Consider the following 7,706-nt stretch of genomic DNA (forward strand, 5'->3'; position numbering starts at 1 on the left):
GGGGAGCATGACGCGGCGTGGGGACGGGGACGAGGAGATGCGCCTGCGCAGGACGTAGTCTTTCGGGTGAGGGCGGGAGCGTTAAGCTCCGCGCCAGCGGGCTGGAAGTCGTCCCCGAAAATGGGAGGTCTGTGGCTTTCGGGCACTACGGAGAGGTGAGTTTGGGACTTGGTTTCAGTTGACTAGACCAAGGCAGCGAAGTAGAACTGCATCGGCGAATATAATGGCCCCGGCTCAGGAAAGCTAAGGACGAGAAGAGGCCATCGAAGCCTAATCACGCTCACCTGCTTCACTTCCCTGATGACTCCCCACCCACTCCCAACAGTTACAGTATAGCGCTTCAGTTTGCAAAACTCTTTCTCCTTCACACACCACCTCTCGCTGTTAGTGTAATGACCAGTCCTTTCTTTGCGCTGTAATCCCTTTTATGTTGTTGGGTTTTTTTTTTTTGCGGTACGCGGGCCTCTCACTGTCGTGGCCTCTCCCGTTGCGGAGCAGAGGCTCCGGATGCGCAGGCTCAGCGGCCATGGCTCACGGGCCCAGCCGCTCCGCGGCATGTGGGATCTTCCCGGACCGGGGCACGAACCCGTGTCCCCTGCATCGGCAGGCGGACTGTCAACCACTGCGCCACCAGGGAAGCCCCCCTTTTATGTTTTGATTACCATGATTAGTAATGTTACCAGCTCGTGTTTGCATCGCTCTTTGCTATTTGCCAGGTAACGCTCCATTCCCCCCTTTTTCTACTAGCAAAGAAAGAATGTAAACTTTTCCTCCGGTAATTTTCTTGTTTCTGGTTGTGGGCTTTTCTTTTCCGCCTAGAGAATTTCCTTTAGCGTTTTTTGTAAAGCTGGTTTGATGTGATGGTGCTGAATTCTTTTAGCTTTTGCTTGTCTGTAAAGCTTTTGATTTCTCCATCAAATCCGAATCAGTTCAGAATGATAAATATAGTTAACGCCGTATGTTATATATGAAAGTTCTTAAGAGAATAAATCCTAAGAGTTCTCATCACAAGGAAAAACATATTTTTCCTTTCATTTTGTATCTATGTGAGATGATGGATGTCCACTAAACTTATTGTGATAATCCCTTTATGATGATTTTAAGTCAAATCATTATGCTGTATGCCTTACATTTACCCAGTGCTGTGGGTCTATATCTCAATAAGACCTGGAGAAAATAAAATAAAATCCTGAAAAAAAGAAAAAAAAAAAACATCTGAATGAGAACCTTGCTGGGTAGAGTATGCTTAGTAGTGATAGGTTTTTCTCCTTCATTACTTTTAAGTATTGTGCCACTCCCTTCTGGCCTGCAGAGTTTCTGCTGAAAAATCAGCTGATAGCCTTATGGGAGTTCCCTTGTATGTTATTTGTTGCTTTTAATATTCTCTCTTTATCTTTAATTTTTGCCATTTTGGTTACAGTGTGTCTTGGTATGTTCCTCTGTGGGTTAATCCTGTATGGGACTCTCTGCACTTCTGGACTTGGGTGACTGTTTCCTTTCCCAGGTTAGGGACCTTTTCAGCTATTATCTCTTCAAATGTTTTCTCAGGCCCTTTCTCTCTCTCTTCTCCTCCTGGGACCCCTATAATGCAAACATTAGCACACTTGGTGTTGTCCCAGAGGTCTCTTAAACTGTCGTCATTTATTTTCAGTCTTTTTTCATTTTTCTCTTCAGCAGCAGTGATTTCCACTACTCTGTCTTCCAGCTCACTGATCCGTTCTTCTGCCCCATTTAGTCTACTATTGACTCCTAGTGTATTTTTCATTTCAGTTATTGTATTCTTCAATTCTGTTTGGTTGTTCTTTATATTTTCTCATTCTTTGTTAAAAACTTCTTTATAGGAACTTCCCTGGAGGCGCAGTGGTTAAGAATCCGCCTGCCAATGCATGGGACATGCGTTCGAGCCCTGGTCCAGGAAGATCCCACATGCTGCGGAGCAACTAAGCCTGTGCACCACAACTACTGAGCCTGCGCTCTAGAGCCTGTAAGCCACAACTACCATGCCCGCGAGCCACACTTACTGAAGCCCACGCACCTAGAGCCCATGCTCCGCAACAAGAGAAGCCACCACAATGAGAAGCCCACGCACCGCAACGAAGAGTAGCCCCCGCTCAATGCAACTAGAGAAAGCCAGCATGCAGCAACGAAGACCCAACACAACCAAAAATAAATAAATAAATAAAATTGAAAAGAATAGTAATAAAACTTCTTTATACTATGGAATACTACTCAGCCATAAAAAAGAATGAAATAATGCCATTTGCAGCAACATGGATGGACCGAGAGATTATCATACTAAGTGAAGGAAGTCAGAAAGAAAGCCAAATACCATAAGATATCACTTATATGTGGAATCTAAAATATTACATAAATGAACTTATCCACAAAGTAGAAACAGACTCACAGACATAGAGAACAGATTTGTGGTTGCCAAGGGGGAGGGTGTATGGGGGAGGGATGGAATTAGCAGATGCAAACTATTATATATAGAATGGATGAACAACAAGGTCTGTATAGCACAGGGAACTATATTCAATACCCTGTAATAAAACATAATGGAGGGGGGCTTCCCTGGTGGCGCAGTGGTTGAGAATCCGCCTGCTAATGCAGGGGACACGGGTTCGAGCCCTGGTCTGGGAGGATCCCACATGCCACGGAGCAACTGGGCCCGTGAGCCACAACTACTGAGACTGCGCGTCTGGAGCCGTGCTCCGCAACGAGAGGCCGCGACAGTGAGAGGCCCGCGCACCGCGATGAAGAGTGGCCCCCGCTTGCCACGACTAGAGAAGGCCCTCGCACAGCAACAAAGACCCAACACAGCCAAAAATAAATAAATAAATTTATTAAAAAAAAAAAAACATAATGGAAAAGAATTTTTTTAAAAATCTTCTTAAAGGCACACATTCCTATAAGACTATCCTAAGAATTATCAATTTCCTGGACTTCTCTAACTTCAATTTAGGAAATATTAACTATCCTAAACTCCACATCCTAGCCTTGCCTTATTGTCTTGTTTTGCTGAGTGCTACTTATTTAATATTCTTTACAACAATGCTCTTACTATGCGGTATAATGATGTACTACTGTAATATCAACTTAAATGAAAAAAAAACACTGATTGCTTGCTCTATGCATCCATTCTCCTCCCGAGTTCTTTGATCAAGTTTACAATCATTACTCTGAACTGAAAGAATGTGAACTTTTATCCACAGGATAATGTCTATATTTTTGCCGATAAAAAATGATCTGGGTTCCAGATCTAAGAGGGAGAAGCAGCTTGACTTAAGGAAAGGTATGCATGCCTTGAGGGCCCTCTTGTGTGTGAGTTCTCGGTGGATGACTTCAAGCTCCAGGCCCTGAGGCTCACAGTCCACCCAAATCAAAAAATTCACAAGAGCTGTGAAGACGTTTTGAAAATCCTGAAAGCCCTGAAATTCTCCCCCATGGTTTGGAGGAGCGCCTTTTATTCCTGGTGTAATGCTGATAAATAAATTGGTACCTGGTGTTCAATCTAGAATCTTCGTAAGAAAAGAGCTATTTTACATTAGAAATAAAATTCAGGCAAGTCAAGGCCAGTCTTGGAGGAAAACATGGCTTCAGTGATAACAGTAGGAATTTTCCTTTGGTGTCTTATATCAGGGGTTAATTAAACAGCAGTTTCCTTAAACATAAAAAAGATGAAAGGGAAAAAAACCTTTCCGTAACACAGTAACTATCGCCATACTACAAGATACAGAAACAGAACCCCAAGGAGAAGGCTGGAGACCAAATATTTTATAGTGGCTCTTGGGACATTTATTTTACCCAAAGGACAAAATTAATCTGCAAAGGTTCTCTTGGAGAGGCTTCAGAAAATAATAAAAGATCAAATGACCCTGCTCTCCTCCATCCCCCTCCAACTGCTGCTGCTGCAGCTGTACAAAAGAGTAAAAAAGGCAAATGCAGACTATCACAGGGAGATTTGCATCTGTACCTAAACATTTTTTTGGTATATTTTTAATATTTCTGGCTTATAGATTTGAAGAATGCATTCTAGGGTAATGACCTTCCATTATAAATACCACATTAATTTCAGTTTTGGAGGTTTTTCTATTGCTACAAAGATTTGGAATGGGGACTTCCCTGGTGGCGCAGTGGTTAAGACTCTGCGCTCCTGATTCAGGGTACCTGGGTTCGATCCCTGGTCAGAGAACTAGATTCCGCATGCATGCCGCAACTAAGAAGCCCGCGGTCGCAACTAAGACCCGGCGCAACCAAATAGATAAATAAATTTAAAAAAAATAATAATAAATATAAAAGATTTGGAATGGCATCCACATTCTAAATTTAGATAACGAAAGAAACAGGATAAATAGGGGAGTAAAAAAGACTTCTAGATGAAACAGCTTCTAATACTTCGGCCCAGAAAATAAGATAGAAACTAAAAAATAGTAATTTTTATAAATTATTACCTGAGGGACTTAAAATACTAGTTCTCTTCTAAGCCCAAGTGGCTGGGCAAGGAACTAAAATAAATTGTAAAAGAAAGCAAGAAATGATACAGTCATGTTACAGGAAATACAATGAAAGAAAAAAATTAAGCAGCTGTAGCTGAACTGTATGGTTTAAAGATCAATGTGGTGGATAAAATAGATAAGATTTACTATATAGCACAGGGAGCTATATTCAGTATCTCATAAAACTATAATGGAAAAGAATCTGAAAAAGTATATATGTATATATGTACAGGTATAAAAATAACTGAATCACTTTGCTGTACATCTGAAACGTAAATTAACTAATACTTCAATTTTAAAAAAACAATGCATGCTGGTTTATGTACTCTATTGCAAAGCTACATTGAGAGATGGGAGGGAGGATAAAGCAAATAGGTGGAAAATGTTAACATTTGGGGAATCCGAGTGAAGGGTATCAGAATTCTTAGGACTCTTCTTGTAATCTTTCTCTAAGTCTGAAACTGTATCAAAATAAAAAGTTAAAAGAACAAAATTGTAAATACTTTGTGATTAGGAAAACGTTAGTTTTCCTAATTAGTATATCATGAGTATAATGACATATGGCAGGCACTTAACAGAAAATAGTGTACATAAAGTCTAGGAAGAGTGGAATCCAATGGTTATACTGTATGTATTAGCACTATTGGGGCATGAGGAAGGGCTGTCCTGATCAGCGGAAGTGAATATTCTGGTCTCTCTTACAGATATATATCTATGATAAAAACCATGCATAGGATATCACACCCCCTATTCTAAGTCCATAATAACCAAGCAAACTTATAATAGCACTTTGACTTATTTTCCAGGCTTTTTCATAGGAGAGAATATATATTTCAACTAGCAGACATAAGTAGTCTATTCCTCTTTGCATTTACAGTCTTCACTGTCATCAATAAGCTGGCATTCTGGTCATCAGTCTAGGTTATCTTATCATAGCATATGGGATGTACAATAGCACCAAAACTATAAAGAAGTATGATGGACTTATATGAGTGTGCCTTGGACACGTATTTTTGCTTTCTTAACTTTCATTCTTTCGGATTGCATGTTATAGTCAACAGTATGCTTCAGGGAATTCCCTGGCAGTCCAGTGGTTAGGACTCCACGCTTCCATTGCAAGGGGCACAGGTTCAATCCCTGGTTGGGGAACTGAAATCCCACAAGCCACGCAGCGTGGCCAAAAAAAAAAAGTGTGCTTCAATATGAGTCTGTGGTTATTTTATAAAGACACCTTCCTAAATGCGCTCAGTCTCTCCCGGAATAGGCACATCCCCAGTATCAGAGATCAGAAATTTAGATAAGCCTCAGGACTGGTGAGAAAATGGCTTCTTGGTTGAAGGTCAGTCTCAACTGACATCACACCCAAACTCCTTAAAAAATGAGGAGGTGGGTGTACACATTCTTTATGTTATTATAAACCCTTACTGGAAGGATGGTCTAAATAATACAAGAGAGACTTACCTGAAAGAGTATTCAACTGATCTCATAAAAGTCCCTAATGGTGGGACTGGTGGCGCAGTAGTTAAGAATCCGCCTGCCAATGCAGGGGACACGGGTTCGAGCCCTGATCCGGGAAGATCCCACATGCCGTGGAGCAACGAATCCCGTGAGCCACAACTACTGAGGCTGCACTCTAGAGCCCATGAGCCACAACTGCTGAGCCCGTGTGCCACAACTACTGAAGCCTGCATGCCTAGAGCCCGTGCTCCTCAACAAGAGAAGCCACCACAATGAGAAGCCCGCGCACCACAACAAAGAGTATCCCCTGCTCACAGCAACTAGAGGAAGCCTGTGCACAGCAACAAAGACCCAAAGCAGCCAAAAAAATAAAAAAATAAAATAAATTTATTAAAAAAATTAATCCCTAATGGAATAACACTTAAGAATTTCAGAGAAAAGACAGTCTCTTCAGTAAGTGGTGCTGTGAAAACTGGACAGCTACAGGTAAACGAATGAAATTAGAACACTCCCTAACACCATACACAAAAATAAACTTAAAATGGATTAAAGACCTAAATATAAGGCTGGATACTATAAAACTCTTAGAGGAAAACGTAGGCAGAACGCTCTGACAGAAATCACAGCAAGATGTTTTTCTTTTTTTTTTTTTTTGCGGTACGCGGGCCTCTCACTGTTGTGGCCTCTCCCATTGCGGAGCACGGGCTCCGGACACGCAGGCTCAGCAGCCATGGCTCATGGGCCCAGCCGCTCCGCGGCATGTGGGATCTTCCCGGACCGGGGCACGAACTCATGTCCCCTGCATCGGCCGGCGGACTCTCAACCACTGCGCCACCAGGGAAGCCCACAGCAAGATGTTTTTCAATACACCTCCTAGGGTAATGAAAATTAAAACAAACAAATGGGACCTAATTAAACTTAAAAGGTTTTGCACAGCAAAGGAAAACAAACAAAATGAAAAGACAGCCCTCAGAATGGGAGAAAATATTTGCAAACAAAGCAACTGACAAGGGATTAATCTCCAAAATATACAAACAGCTCATGCAGTTCAATATCAAAAAAACAAACAACCCAATCAAAAAATGGGCAGGGGCTTCCCTGGTGGCGCAGTGGTTGACAGTCCGCCTGCCAATGCAGGGGATATGGGTTCGTGCCCCGGTCCGGGAAGATCCCACATGCCACGGAGCGGCTGGGCCCGTGAGCCATGGCTGCTGAGCCTGCGCGTCCGGAGCCTGTGCTCCGCAACGGGAGAGGCCGCAACAGTGAGGGGCCACAGCAGTGAGAGGCCCACATACCACAAAAAAAAAAAAAAAAAAAAAAAAGGGCAGAACAGAATTCCCTGGCAGTTCAGTGGTTAGGGCTCCATGTTTTCACTGCTAAGGTTGCGGGTTCAATCCCTAGTTGGGGAACTAAGATCTGGCAAGGCACGGGGCAAGCACAACCAAAAACAAACAGACACAAAAAAAAAAACAATGGGCTGAAGATCTAAATAGACATTTCTCCAAAGAAGACGTATGGATGGCCAAAAAGCACATGAAAAGATGCTCAACATCACTAACTATTAGAGAAATGCAAATCAAAACTACAATGAGGTATCACCTCACACTGGTCAGAATGGCCATCATCAAAAAACTACAAACAAGGGGCTTCCCTGGTGGCACAGTGGTTGAGAGTCCACCTGCCGATGCAGGGGACACGGGTTCGTGCCCCGGTCCGGGAAGATCCCACATGCCGCGGAGCGGCTGGGCCCAT

General features: G+C 42.7%; 1 long non-coding RNA gene across 1 annotated transcript; it reads left to right on the forward strand.

The window, feature by feature from the left end:
• Positions 1-6: 6 nt before the first annotated feature.
• On the forward strand, positions 7-2,184 carry LOC307047955. Its single transcript, XR_013810695.1, has 2 exons — positions 7-155; positions 1,842-2,184. It is a non-coding gene; the product is annotated as an uncharacterized lncRNA (long non-coding RNA).
• Positions 2,185-7,706: the final 5,522 nt, after the last annotated feature.

Source organism: Hyperoodon ampullatus (genome assembly GCF_949752795.1).
Source record: "Hyperoodon ampullatus genome assembly, chromosome: 2".
Lineage (NCBI taxonomy): Eukaryota > Metazoa > Chordata > Mammalia > Artiodactyla > Ziphiidae > Hyperoodon > Hyperoodon ampullatus.